The sequence below is a fragment of the Topomyia yanbarensis genome, chromosome 2 (genome assembly GCF_030247195.1).
Source record: "Topomyia yanbarensis strain Yona2022 chromosome 2, ASM3024719v1, whole genome shotgun sequence".
Taxonomy (NCBI): Eukaryota; Metazoa; Arthropoda; class Insecta; order Diptera; family Culicidae; genus Topomyia; species Topomyia yanbarensis.
The window spans coordinates 64,553,248-64,569,365 of NC_080671.1; positions in this window are offsets into that span (position 1 = coordinate 64,553,248).

A 16,118-nucleotide genomic window follows, 5' to 3' on the forward strand; every position below is an offset into this window, starting at 1 on the left:
GCTCTTGAGGCACTTCTAAATATCAAACCATTACACATACACTTAAAACAAGAAGCACTATCATGTGCATACAGACTGCAGGTTACTGGGCTTTGGAACAGTAATCATGTTGATCTTGCTACCAGTCATATACGATTGTGGTCACAAATGGTTACATGGGGTGAAGATATTCTTGCTCCCAGCGATATTACACTCACTTGTAGTTTTCCTTACAGGACATTCCATATGAAGATTCTCTCTCAAGAGGAGTGGTTGTCTGGCTTTATGGAAAGACAACAACAAACGCAAGTGGTCTGTTACACTGACGGTTCTCTGATGGAGGGACGTGCTGGTGCTGGTGTCTACTGTCGTGAAATGAGATTGGAACAATCTCACTCACTAGGTAGATACTGTACTGTATTCCAAGCAGACATCTTTGCGAGTATGTGCGGGGTGCAATCGGCTCTTCAACTGAGTTTGTCCGGCAGAGTTATAAACTTCTGCTCCGACAGTCAGGCTGCAATCAAGGCCCTTAGCTCAGACAAATCCCAGTCCAAGCTAGTGATCGCGTGGCGAACCCAAATCGAAGAACTAAGCATTGTCAACACTATCTACCTTGTCTGGGTGCCCGGACATTGCGGTATTACTGGAACAGGTTCAGCGATTGACTTCGTTGGTCCTGAGCCCGCGCTGTCAATTTCGACAAGTTGGATAAGGGAAAAAATACGGTCCTGGGCTTCGTCCGAGCACCGCAATTATTGGAGAAACCTACGAACGTGTCGCCAAACAAAGGCGTTTCTAGAACAACCATGACCAGTGGTTTCGAAAAATCTCTTACATTTTTCGAAGCTCCACTGCGGCATGCTGACCAGGGCTTTAACCGGCCACTGCAAACTCAATTATCACATGGCAACTATTTATTCTAAGATTTTGTAAGGGTTGTAACGGTCCAACGGCTTACCTGTTTATAGCTTAACTATGCTGCCTGTTGGCTTTGTATATCTTAGTGGTTGAACTGGTAGGTCGCTACGAGGCATGAACCGCCCTCCTAAAGGAAGTTGCCACGCCACTCTCGTACAGGTCACTTCACACATGCACATGGATTCGATTTTTTTCCGTTTGGGCTTCATACTTCACGCGCGTACAAATCGCCGGCGGTTGGCGCGTGAATAGACGCGCAAATTTTTACTTCATTTGAAAATTCGATTTGATGGAGACTCAATTTTTTCACTAGATTTGATCTTTCTCAGGAGTGCATTCACTTTGCTGTCTGTTGCTTGTTGGTTGTTCTGTCTGCCCTCTCTCTCGTTCTCGTGTGCGTCCATGCCGCTATCGCTAGAGCTATTTGAATATTTACTGTTGGTTGATACTTCTTGTATTTATGAGTGACCCTGGTGTATCCGTCTTCTTTTTGGTTATTCCTACGCTCGGTTTACTGGATGTTTGTTTATGGTTACCGAGGATTATCTTTTGGCCGCTAGTCTGTGCTTTAGCGGTGGAAGGCTATTTGCCTATGTGTGTTGTATTAGATTCATTTTTCGGAGCAGTTTTAGCGCATGGTTTACCGTAGTGTACCGTCTGGTTGCAGAACTGGCGCGTGGTCGTCTGCCCGGAGCATGTGCTTGGGATTCTTCAAATTTAGGTTCTGCCTTGATCAGATTTGTAAGATTTATGCAGTTGCATTCTAACCACACGAACCCCGTTGGGAATGCCAGATGAAGAGTTCCTCTAGATATCATTCGTAACGGATTTCACTTCTCCGTATTTCGACCTGAATTTTTTAATGTACTCGTAGCTGGTGCGTGGTGCCAGATCATGAAGGCGAATTTCAGTAATATTCTTGTTAATGTAAACGGGGACATTAAAAGTGTTGTCATGTTCGACGTCGTATTGTATGAAAGTTACCAGTACCACATTTTTTGTATGATGTAGCTGTAGGTCACTAACGTAAGATCAAGTCCATTTTCACCTTTAACAACTGTTTCACCTTGCGTACTGTAGCTCTTCTTCAAGTTTCGTAAAGTGGAATACGGCAATTTTTTGTTTCACTCGTCTTGCTCACCGTGGAGGCAACTAGACTTTCTGTTACTAACGTGTAGAGGTAACGAAGCGACGTGGGTAAAATTTCTTCGTTTGGTTTGCTATGTGCGAGCGGTGTATTTTTAGCTTCTGGTCTGTGCGAGATCAGGGGCGGATCCAGAATTTTTTTCGGGATAGGTCTGTAATTTCGATTTTCAAATGAATATTGTACAATTTGTAATACGTAATAACCTTATTGAATGATTATCTGTTTTTGTGCGCAAATTTGGTTGATAATGATTTTGAGTTTGAAGCTAATATTACATTGAAAATGATTTAAAATTTATCAACAATTGAAAAAAAATTGAAGGGGGTCCGTACCCCTAGATCCATCACTGGATAGAATGAGGCGCTAATGGTTAACCGATTAAAAATTGAAATTTCAATGGAGGCGCGTATAGGAATCCTCGCGATAAAACCGTATTATTCTTGGAATGTTGCTGCTTTAGATTAAAGAAACGGCTCGTTGGAAGTTCCGCTGTCCCTCAGGGTACCGAAGATTCGTCGGTAAGCGGATAACGAAGCACACGATTTTCGCACTACCTATACTGATTGGAAGTCAGTTTTCATTGACAGCCGAGCAGCAACAATTCTATAGAAAATGCTAACTTTTAAGTCTTAATCGAAAAATCTACGAAAAAATAACTTTTACATTGAAATAGGAATTTGGTGCCATAAAACAACTTATACATCCAAAAATAATCTGCAAGAGAGTGACTCAAACCACAAATCCGTTGTAATGGTAGTCTAAAGCGAAAACAACTTTGGATGGCAATAAAAAGAACCGAATCGAAAACAGAGCGGTTGGACAGCATTCCAATCTTCTAATAAAAATTCGGGAAGATCCTTTGACATGTGCAATCGTTGTTAGCTTAAAATTTTCTCTTTTCCATTCATACCAAAAATGAGAAGAAGACAAACACTTATTGGCAATTCATTACAATATTTACCAACTGTGACCGGCAAACAGCAACTATCTACTCTTCTTACATTGCGACATTAATAATGAGAAAAGTTGTTATGCGTCAGAAAAAAAAACAAAACAAAATGAAACTTCTCACCAGATAGATGAAGCAAACAAACAAACAAAGAAATAAATAAAAAAACAAATGAAAACTCTAGTGATGATAATTGAAATGATAGCGAATAAATATAAACAAAAAAACAGAACACCCGACAATTCAAACAACTGGTTCGTGTACTACGTTGATTTAAATTTTACTCCTCATTTCCTTCAAAATAAAATAAAATTTCACAGCACACTCCCACCCCGATAGCGTGGCAGCGCGAATGTACCTTTTAATTTACGACCCACTTTTTGTGTTCGTTTCATGTTCGATGACCAACACTGGTAGGTCACTCTCGCGGTCAACACCAGCAACGGAGCTACGCCCCGCGCGAAAATTAAAACTCATTCCGAAAGCAGATCGCGTTGGTTACGCGTGTTTTTTTTTCGCTCGTCGTCCAGTTTATTTCTCTTTGATTTTACCATTAGCAACGGTTTCCCAAATATATCATTTTCCTTGCCCAGTATTATTATATTCATTTTTAAATGATTGATTGATGACCTGCCCTCTGTCACGCGCTGCGAATCGCTTTTCATGTCGGTGGGAGTACGTTGTGCCGTGAATGTTCTGCTCCGAGTTGTGAGTGGAAATAAAATTGTACGTTGCAGGGGCATAACCGCGCATAATAAAACAAACGGGGAAAATCAAAATCAAATGAAAGTAATTGATTGTAAATATTAAAATCGGTTGAAATGAAGTAGAAACAGCAACATCGGCAGCAGCGACAAAGATTTAAAGAAAAAAATTCAATTGCGGAAATCCACAAACTGGGCAGAAGGATCGAAGACCGATGTAACACATTGTTGTAAATAACATTTTGTAGATAAATTATTGAGTGAAAAAATTAGATTAAATTGAAATCAATGAGCGAGACCGAGTAAGAGTGGAATTTGTGAGAGTAATACAATAAAACCACGACAAAAATGAAACAAAACGTTTAATGTGTTTGTGTCCACTCATTCACAACATGATGATCACATCCATGAACGATGAGCTGTCGGCGGGTTCGGTCGGTGGTGACAGCTGAACCAAACTAGTCGAATTCTGTGCAACCACATCATCCGAAAAATAAACTTGAACACAATGACATAAATTTGCACAAATTCCGTTCAGCAATATGCTTTTCGAATTTTTATTCACACGCTTCAACCCCCACCCAGCTACTAAGCTTTCAGTTAGGTTTCAGCGGTACATTTATTGTTTAAAGTGCTATAAATCTAGATGCGGTTTGGAATCGGTAAATGGAATGAATAAAGATAAATATGGAATTGCTATTTACTGGTATGTTTCATTGTCCCGTTCGATGTTGTTGACAGAAACTAGAAAAATCAGGTATTTAATTGTGAGTTCCTGTCTGCGTTAATGGAAAACAAACATAGCCCGCAGCCGATTTCAGCGTTCAAACAAAGCTAACTTTAAATAATGACATAAAGTAGATTGGTACCTTGGTCTTCTAGAAATAGTTCAGTAGTGAGGCAGCTGAATTTGAGAGCTGATCCAGGTAAGTTATGTTTATTCCCAAATGGTCAAGTAAAAGATTTAATTACCGTATGGCAGAAAGTATATCTTAACTTAATTCAACTCGCTTTTATATGAAAGAAACTTGTTTCACATTCCATAAGGAAACAGATCTTATTTTTAAACGGGCAGACTCAACGAGTATTCAGAGCAAACTACCTTATCAATAATCTTACATCTATAACCCCAACAATAGTTAGTTTAAAAGAAGTGGGGCAGTAGCTATCAACAAAAAAGCATATCTCCTTAGAACAAATTTATAAAAGTTTGGCAAATATCTTGCTTTCAGTAGTAGAAACCAGAGGTGAAATACGTTCGCTTCACACAGCAAAGAGTCTGACCATTTAGTTGACTCTGTGAACGGGTCTCTCTCCTGTCAAAATATTAACAATTTCCGTGAGGGTATATGAGTTTTTTAACGCTTCCAGTATGTGCTCTAATCAAAATCCTTCCCACACAAACTGCATGTCGCTCCAGACTGTCCTGCCCACATATACTCCTGATTGTCAAGAGTGAATTGGAGAATGGGAGACAAATAACCACAACTCAACTGTCCTGACTTATGTTTAATTATACTGCGATTTCTGTTATTACCAAATAGATTTCTGAAGACGACGACATTTTGATTTGCGTCTTATGATGTAACCGACATATCTCAGATAAAATATGTTTAGGCATATTACAAAAGACACTTTAGTCTTGATAAACAATTTATAGTGGCATGCGAAATCCTCTTTACCACTCCCATCCGGCTCCATTATGTTATAAAAAAGATGAAATGGCGTTCATACGTTTTTCTGAAATGAAAATTTAAACATGGCCTTGAATTATATACAATTATATCTACCATTTTTCAAAAACGTTTATTATTAACAAAAGGTTGGGGATTTGAAACATAAAACATTTAAAAGTTTTGTCTTCAACTGCATGAAAAAATGTGAACTATTCATTTAAAAAAAATCTAACTTTTTTACCAATTTTTTCAATTGGCTATAGTCTAAAAATGACAAATCCTGCAAAAAATGTTATAGGAGTGATTTTTACTAAATTAGTCGAATTTTTGAATAAAAATATTGAACAATTTTTCGTCGACTCCTACACTGAAAAATTTAAAGTCGATTTACAAAAAAAACCCATCTTTGATTTGGACGAAATTTTGTTCTAAAATAGATAATTATGTTCCCTAGCTAGTTGGGCATTTTCAAGAAAAAAAAGTTATTTGAAAAAAACTTTTCCTTTTCTAAACTGAATTTTTTTTCAGTGTATTTTTATCGAAAACTAAACTCTGAAAGTCATAATCATCACTGAATCCAATTTTCCAACTGCTAGTTGCCTAATACACGCAAAAAGTATCAGTAATGAATTTGGTATTCGTTTGGTATATTATTCTGGTTACCTGTAGGGAAACATGGGGAGACTTGACCAACCGCAAAATTCTATTTTCGGCTATGGCGTCTTCTATTCGATTCTTAATTTTTTTTCAAAAATATTTTTATACTTGTTTCGATCCCTTAAGGTAATTTTGAAAGTTTGGATTAAAAAATCCTTTCCTTGCAGAAAATATTACGTGATTAATAAATTTGCATTAAATGATGTAATTTTTTATCAAACTTTGTATGGACATATCTACTCGACTACTAATTACTATTAAAGGGCTAATATACCATCTTAATCCTTGTGAAGCAGTGAAATGATTTTACATAAACTGGAACATTGGAATAGTTATTACTAGAATTCGCATGAAATTGAACGCAATAACTGATGTTGGGGAGACTTGACCAAGTGGCGATCAGCTGAAGAAAGATACAAAATTCCTAATATTTATTATGCTTTGGTATCTACAGTTAATGGTAATCACGCCATAAAAAAATCCCACCCCAAACATAAGTCTTTATGTTTTAAAATTTGTAAGCAAAGTTAGCAATAGTAGGACTGATTTCGTGATGTGTGAACATGCAATGCAAGCAGTACAGTTAATCCTTAAAAAGAAATGCATTTAAAAAAATCAAAATTTATCAAATGCAACTCTTTTATATTTTTTTACTGCTACCTAAGGATCTCGACAATAGGGAAAATAATAATTACAGTATGTTTTATGTCATTATTTTTTGTTATGATTTTTCAAAATTCTCTTGGTCAAGTCTCCCCACGCCTTGGTCAAGTCTCCCCGCAATGGGGAGACTTGACCAGAAAAAACGATCACAGAAAAACTTTTGTAACTTTTCAAAAATTAAATTAAAAATTCTGGAAAAAATCACGAAGACGCGCAATAACTTTGCGCATTATACCTGAATGATTTTTGGGGGATTGAAGGCTTTTTTAGAGATTTATGCAGTTTTAGCTGAAAACCTGGTCAAGTCTCCCCATGTTCCCCTACCTTACCGGCATCAATATTCATTTTACCAAATAACAGTACTATAAAACTAAGGCCTTAAAGCTGTCTTGTAACAACAGTTGTGATGAGCAGTTCTAGTAAAATTATCATTATGGATCAATTATATAAATCAAAGTTAAACGGTATCAATTGCTGTGTAAAGATAAACAATCCGAAGTGTAATCGTAATAATTTACGTCCGAATCTCGCCATCTTGAATTTCAACATGGCGTCAGACATAAATTTCAAGCACCAAATCGTCAAGCCCATTCCGAAAATACCCAGTCTAGATTCTAAACTGTGATCTATGGACTCTTCACGCTCGATTCTTGGCACCGGGTTCTGGTCTCGATATGCTGTGCTATGGACTCTAGACTCTGAACTATGGTCTCTGAAGTATTGATTCTGAACTTTGGAATCTGCACTCGGGACTCTAGATTTTGGAAACTTGGCTCTCCCCTCGAGACTCTGGATTCTGGGTTCTGGTCTCTGGACTATGGACACTGAACTTTAGATTATGGACTCTTCACTCTCGCTGGATGATGGTCTCTTGGCGCTGCACAGTGTCGCCTAGCCGGACAAAACCTCAAAATTTTATTTTAGATTTTTCGTGATTTAACATTTTTCTCTATTTCTTAACAGGTTGAATGGAGTCTTCTCAAAATATTAAGTCCCGAAGACGAGAGTTCAATTTTTTACAGAACTTCAAAGGTGAAATAGATGATGAATTCTGAGGAAAGCTCTTTTCAAACCTAAGTTATTCAAATGAATATATCTTTTTAGTTAAGATTCCGATTGGGGACAAACTGATTTCATTTAAAAGGTTATTCGCTGGATTTATAGGTGCCATTCGATTTATTCGATACAAGCCTTTCTTCTTGCTCAGACATGAACAACAAATAATAAATCGAGCAACAGTTTAAAGTTATAATGTTCAAAGTGGCTGTACTTTTTTTTGAAACGGTTCGGAAAGATCGCTTGTTGTTCATTAAACTTGAAAATTAGTGTACTTTCCGAAAATGAATATCTTGTTTTGCCCCTTTCTGCCCCGAGGTATGATAAAAGGTGATTTTTCATGATACGTCTGAAGGAGACGCATTGTAGCCTTTGACTACCCAGGGTTCGCAATATAATTTATAGATGTGTCATATCATTATCAACAATTGAAAAAATGTGCATTCTGCTAAAAAATACACCGCACCCAATTTTTTGAAAATGAATTTTCGGAAACAGTGCACTTTATATTCGTAAATGTTGAATTTTCGAACCACCCTAAGTGCCAAAATTCTGAGGATTTTAAAAACAAAAAAATAAACATCAAATATGAATTCAGCGTCACAAAATTACCCTAATGTGAAGTTTTCATCAAATTCGGGCCACGTTTGAGGTTTTGTCCGACTTTTGTATGGAAGGTGATCACTGTGCGCTGGCCTCGAATTTCTGTACTATGCACTCTGGACTCTGAACCATGGGCTCTAGTCTTGATCCTACACTTTAGACTCTGAACTTTAGGCTCTGCACTCGGGTGTGGGCTGTGGACTCTGGATTCTGGTCTCTGAGTTCTGTGCTGTGGACACTGGGCTCTGGATTCTGGGCGCTGAACTCGGGACACTGAGATCAGTATTTTGGGTTGAGGGCTCTGTTTTCTGGACTTTGAACTCTGGTCTCAGGAATCTCGTCTCTGGACTCTGAACTCTATATTCTGGACTTTGAACTCTGGATGCTGCCCTCTTCACGCTGGGTTCTGGACTTTCGCCTCGAGATTCTGTGTTATTAACTCTGGATTGTGGCATCTGCGTTCTGGGCTCTGGAGTCTGAACTCTTGCCTCGGTATTTTGGGTCCAGTACTTCGGGTTCTGGATTCTGGTCTCAAGGCTCTGTACTCTGGCCACATTAATTTGGATTGAGGACTCTGAGCTCTGGACCCAGGATTCTCGACTCTATTCTCTGCATTCTTAACTCTGTATTCTGAGCTCTCGCCTCGGGACTCTGGACTCTGGCCTATGGAATCTGGAGTCTGAGTTCTCTCGACGGGATTCTGGGTGCTAGTCTCTGAGCTATGGACCCTGAATAAAAAAACACTGAAATTCAGTTTGAACAAGGAAAAGTTTTTTTTTCAAATAACCTTTCTTACTTAAAAGTTCCCAACTTGAATTTTTGACGGTAGGTAGGAAACATAATTACCTATCTTGGAACAAAATTTCATCCAAATCAAAGATGGAGTTTTTGAGAAATAGACTTAAAATTTTTAAAATCGCTTTTTTCAGTGTAGGAGTCGACGAATAAATTTTTCAATATTTTTATTCAAAAATTTGACTAATTTTTTGAAAATCATTTCTACCACATTTTTTAGGATTTGTAATTTTTAGACTATAGCCATTTGAACAAAATTGGTAAAAAAATTTGACCTTTTTCAGAAGACAGTCTAGATCATTTTTGGAAAAACAAAGTATGCAAAGTAGCTTTTTGTGACAAAGTCTTCATGTACAGAAAGTTTCATTAAAATATGGCGGGTGCTGCCAATTCTAAATACGATTTAGCGTAAAATTCGTCTAATATGGTAAGACAATGAACTTATATCAAAACTTTATTTTTCACCTTTAACTGAAACTGTTCTTGGCAACGGCATCCAATAAATTCATCTGCAATAGCTTCACTTCTGCTGTAATACTAACAATTGTGATTGATCAAATGAAACGTGATCGTCCCAGTTATCAAGCTTACTTGCCTTTGTAAACAAATCTTGTGGAAACCAAAAGTTATAGCAGTTTAAAGGTTTATGGTACGCTGCACATACCATAAGCGGGAAAGGTTTAACTCTCGACACTTCTCCAGGTTTCCGTATCTACCTAGTATTCCGCTATTTAGCTCTTATCTCAGTGAGCCGTTTAACTTCTGATTCCATGAGCCATTTAGCTCCCAGTTTTATCACAATAGTTCCCAGATAGTTCCCGGCGGTGAACTCACCCTACCCCGACTAAGAATTCTCCGACGGAAGAATTTGCGTCTTAACCGATACCCGCTTCCACAGTCAACTCGGAGCCTCACTTGATCAATAAAATGGTTCGACCTTCGATCCATTTAACCCTTTCTTAACAACTTTTCTTCTACTATATACGGGGTTCCAAAACAATTTTTCCTCAGAACTGATGGAGTCATGAAACCTCCTTTTCTCCTATTTTTAGAGCGACTTGTTCACAATAGATATACCCTGCGAAGCCAGATTTAAAATCGATTAAGAAACGGCTGAGATATAACCGCTCAAAGTAAGCGTTTTTACTTTTTCGTACTCCTTGGTATTCTGAGCGTTACCTGAAACTATCCTTGGCTGCACTTCTTCAACGTAATTAAATCAATTCAATTGCAATAGCTTCAGTTCTGCTGATAATACTAGCAATTGTGACCGCTCAAATGAAACGTGATAGCGCCAGGCGGTGAAACTACCCGGACTGAGAGTTCCTCGGCGGCGGAATTCCTCTCGGTACCGATGTCTGGTTCATGAGCCAATTAACTCCCAGTTTTGTCACGATATCATTGGCTGTGTATCTACCCTACTGTGAATTCCTCGTCGGTGGATCTGTCCCAATACTGATGCTCGTTTTTGTGAGCCATTTAGCTCTTCGCGCTCGTCCCATTCTACTCGATCTACTTCCCAACGGTGGACCTAGCCTACTCAATGGGCTTGCCAGTATCTGCTGAGGCGTAGCTTCCGGTTCACTGGCGCCCCAGCGATCCGCTGGGGGACGCAATCTGCTTGATTTAGTACCTGGCGATGAATCTAGAATACTCACGAGATAGCCAGTAAGCTGTCGAGGTCGGCTAGGCGATTCCGGTGGAGCCTGGCGTCCGGTTCGCTGGTGCCCCGACAATTCGAAACCGGTGCTACATCGCGTATTACTCAACTGGTCCTCGCTGGTGGATCTAGTCTACTCCAACGGCGAGTCCATCGGCGGCGAATGTGTGTGTGAGAGTTTTTACCACTTGGTGGTAAAGTTTTTAAACCGACCCAGCAAACGTTCAGTAGTTATACATACTACCGATTTCGTCCATCGTGTGCCAGAGTGAGGGACTCTGAACAAAGAAAATAACTCTGAACCCTACTCCTCAAACAACCCGCAAAAGTTTGATATTTACCTGATCCCCCGGATTCTATTTGAAGTTGTTAATACAGATGGGGTGAGGTGGTAGCTGTGTTCATGCATTTCGCCTGATTCCAGGCCTATCTGGTCATACTAATTTAGCTGATCTGATTTCCGCCGCATCATCCTATGCTTCGGCATGATATTGTACATAAGCTCCTCTCTACGTTGACCAGTTGGATGTCGTGTTAGATCCAATCAGTCCGGTAAGAGGTTGGCTTCCGGTTCACTGGTACCCTGAGCAGTGATGGCATTTCACCCTAGTGATGCACTGGCGCGTAAGTGTGATGCCTACACAGAGGATACAACGATCACACACCACAGAAAAAAGAAGAACGCTCTTTCTTTCGGAGCTGTATAGACCGATTTCAAGTGTGCGCTGGTGTTGAGGTAGTTGGGTGCGAGATAACCGTGCTCTCTTGCTCTTTAAATTCTCTGTGGTGCGCTCAGATAAAGTCACCACCGCGCGCGCCCCAGAGTCGCTGTGGTGTATTCACTGGCGTGGTTTCACTGGCGTGTATTCACTGGCGTGTATTCACTGGCGTGTATTCACTGGCGTGTGATCTTTGGTTTGTTTTCGTCTTACAAGCAGCATTGCGAGTGAAATTAATTTGATTTGCACTGGTTGTTGCGATTGATTTGATTTACACAGGTGTTGTGTGGATGGTGGTAGCTTATTTCAAGCTTATATTATTTTCTACTGAAGATTTCATACAAGTTGCTTGGTAAAGCGAAGGAGTTTATAAAGTATTGTTACACTACCTGCAAAACTAAAAGTACTCAGTCCTCGGGGCAATTTGGGAAAACTTTTTACGTATCATCGTATAGAGAGTTTTATAATGACCAGAGGCACCTGATATGCAAACTCGTGTTATAAGTATTAATAGTTTTATTATAACTTAATCCTACAAGTTTAAAATTAGGTATACGCTTGTGACGATAATTAATTTACATACAACATCACAATTGAGCGTACACCCGTTATTCATTTTTTTATTTGTCTGTTATTTTGCGTGGAAATAGTTTAAACAGCAGGCGAAAGCGAATGTTTCAAGAGCATGGGAGCTAGGACCGGGATTCTGCGCGTCAATGAGCGAAATAAATTGGCTCAGTTTCGGGGTCAAGAAAAAAGGCCACTAGTGTTCACGCTTATTTTAAATGAACAATGAATCTTGTGTTCCATAAAAGGATGTTATAAATGGGTCAGCAGCAACAATGTTTATTATACGTATTCTAGATTTTTGCGTCAGTTAGTATTTTAGACCGTAATTATAATGCACGGATTCATTGCACGTAATATCAACAGCAAAACAAAGTATTAGGTATCTGGTAGTATCTGTCGGAATCTCTGTCAATCTCTATGAAATTTTCGTATTTTCAAGTAACAAGTAAGATGTTTCCTCAAGTTTAAACAAGAAAATTAAACAATTTTGAACGATTTTTCGTTCATTTCTTGAAAATCCTAATAGTTAACCTCATCCTTTTAATTATTCAGATTGTTAGTCTTGGTGTGCTGCTTAATTCATTCTTTGACATGATACACTTACCTTTTCTTATTTTCATGATTTTGGGTTATTCAACATGGATATTTTTATCTCATTTCCACTAGTACCAGCTCTAATTGAAAAATTATGGCACTTATTGTACTTTTTTCATTTTTATTCGAAAGCCAGGAAAATTTTACAGTGGAAAAAGTATTAATACCTTTCAGTTAAGTGAATTTAGTATTCTTTTAAAAGTAAATTAGTTTAAAGTTAGTGCTATTATTAGCATTTTCGTTAATTTTCTTAAAATAGTAAATAATAAACATCACCATTATTATCATGGAAATAATGCATCTCAGCAAGTTCTACAGTTCTTTCTTTGACTCCATTCAATTATCTCTTTTGGTTTCGACGCAAAATCGTTTTTATCACATCGTTTCATATGCAAAAATAACGAATTCGAACCCACTACATTTGTGGCGAGCTCATGCTGTGTTAACTATTAAATAGCAGCAAAATTAAAAGAGATATAGACAAAGTGTCAAATAAAAAGTTATAGAGAACATTAAGGGGCATCAAATAAACAATAGTAACAACAAAATTTGGTTGATTAATAATTAGAATAATTAAAAAACTCTCCAAAAACACAAATTTTGAGTTATTTCGTTAGTAAAAAATCATTTAGTACACTTAACTAAAAGATATTTGTACATACACTGATAGGAAATTTTCTCAGCTTTCCAATGAAATCTTGTAAATAACGATATAAAGCATATTTTTTAAATTAGAGTCTTTTAAGCACTTGCAAGTCGGTTACAGGAAAAGTATAGTAATGAAATTACAAAGAAATGAGAAGAGATAGAAATATGACTTCCAAGAACAAATTATGAATCGTCTAAAAATCCAACTTTTGGATAATAGATATTGCTATAATCATACTTCATTATTTCGAGAAAATTAGCAAAAACCTCCTCAAAAACATTAACTTTTAACTACTTTACAGCTAAAAGGTAATTAAAACTAACTACTTAAAAGATATGAGAACACCATTCAATAGGAAATTTTCTCACCTTTCGAATGGAACTGAAACATTTAAAATACAAAGAATACTTTTAAAGTTAGAGGTATTTTAAGACAAATAAGTTTTTTACACAAAAAGTTCAATAACTCTGTAACGGTTGAGATTTGATGGTATGTGTAGAACAATTTTTTTCTCCAAATATGGCAGTCTATCACCCCCCGAGAGATTCTTAACCATGAACCAAACACCCTGTATATATATATATATATATATATATATATATATATATATATATATATATATATATATATATATATATATATATATATATATATATATATATATATATATATATATATATATATATATATATATATATATATATATATATATATATATATATATATATATATATATATATATATATATATATATATATATATATATATATATGGAAAAAAGCAAATTCTGGTATGGTGACCGGTTCTTAACAAAAGGGTGTTTGTATGACCGAGTATGAAAGTTATATATAGTTGAGCTAATGTATCTATAGTTGCATGTCCCATAGGAGCCGTAATTAGCAATGGTTATATTAATGATACATGGTAGTGGTAATGGTACAAGAAGTTTCACATACATAAATTGGTTAATAAACAATCTTAACATTTTTTATCATTTTTGTGATTAAATGCTTTCGTTTAATATATTGAAATCGCCCATAGAACTTCATCGATTTTTTAGCAGAATTTTCACTCAAATATTCTAGTTCTTTGCACACATACCAAAGATACGTTGAATGATTTCCCATATTTGCAATTAAAATTCTAGGGCAGTTCATAAGACACGTAGAACAACTTTCAACATTCTGCTTTTATTGCACTATATTATTAGTCTAACTAATGCTATCGTTGTAATGCAGTACAAGTGTAGATTTTCAAAAAAAATATATTAGAATTAGAACGAAATATTTTTTTGTATCGCTACGTCGCTCGAGAATAGCCAAAAAAGCGTAAAATATTTGGCTTTTACTGACCCAAGCATGACTAAAATGCGACTCACACCTTAAGTGCGGAACTATTAAACTATTATGTATTTACTTTGTTAGCATTACTAGAGCATTCGAAATTGATAAATTTTGAGAAGAAAATGGAATATGTTGAGGATAATTAGTATTGTCTGATATAATTTTACTAAATATCCATAAAAACTTATTTCATCAGGAATCAAATCCTATATTTCTGTTTATCAGAAAATTTGAATCACCTAATTGGACTAAGAATAAAAATCACGGAAGTGTACTCGATAACGTGTATGCATGAATACTTACAGGTGAATTGATTAATATATGTATAGAATACGAAGTTTACGTTAATTTTTGATATAAACGTAGATCGTATTCCTTTTTCGGATCGAAATGAAAACAAAAGCACATCCTCACGTCACGAAATCAACTATAGGTTCAAGGTTTACACAAGAAGATTTTTATTCGGTGAGGTCATAAACATCCTCTGATACATAAACTTAATATTATAAGTTTTACAAATTATAAAATCACGGTAAACAGATAAACGTTCTTTGGAACAATTTAGTATGCACTGCAAAGACGGTGGATTTGCCATTTTGAACTTCTTTGCTATACTCGTACCCGAACATGTTAGGTTTTAATTTTAATTATCTCTCTTATTATTCCATCGCATGGAAATTCGAGAGAAAACCAGCTAATTTATGTAAATGATGGCACAGAAGAAAAATGCCGTCAAAAGATTCCAGAACTAATTATTGAGGGGTTACACCACTATAGATCACGAAAAATAGGCATATTTCGGGAATTTATCTTGACGCAATAATGAGATGAATCGAGATCTTGTTTAACTTTCAGTTAAACAGTGCACGCTGCTCTGAAAATCTAGCGAACCCGTCTTAAAGCATTAGCGGCTGCTCGTTCAGTGGGCCATAAGTGCGACTTCCAGAGGGTTAATGAGAGATATAACATTATTGCAAAAAAAAATGATTTATTCGAGTAATTTCGTCACAAGTTGGCGGCTGTGCAGCACTTTCCCGTCGGGGAGTTTTTTTTTTGGAAGCCGTCCACGGCCGGAACTCTATGTCCCGTAATTTTTGATCCAGAGCCAAAAACCAAAGCTTTTTAAACTTCTTAGAACGACAGCAAGCAGCATACGTAAAATTTTTTCTATGTCTTGATTTTTCGCGAAATGGCACATTTTTTAGTCGAAAAACGCTGAAAATGTGTTAAAAATCGACACAAAATTTGCTTATTAAAAAATTATGCAATGAAAAAATTAAATCCCTCGTACATCGCTGGAGAAAGTAATCTTGAACATGCTGTAAAAATTTTAAACTCATCAAAAATCATTTGTTCGAGTTACATTTCCGGCCAGATCAAAAAAAAAATTATTTCGAGAAAAATACGGTTAACGTTTTCAGTATACTCGAGGT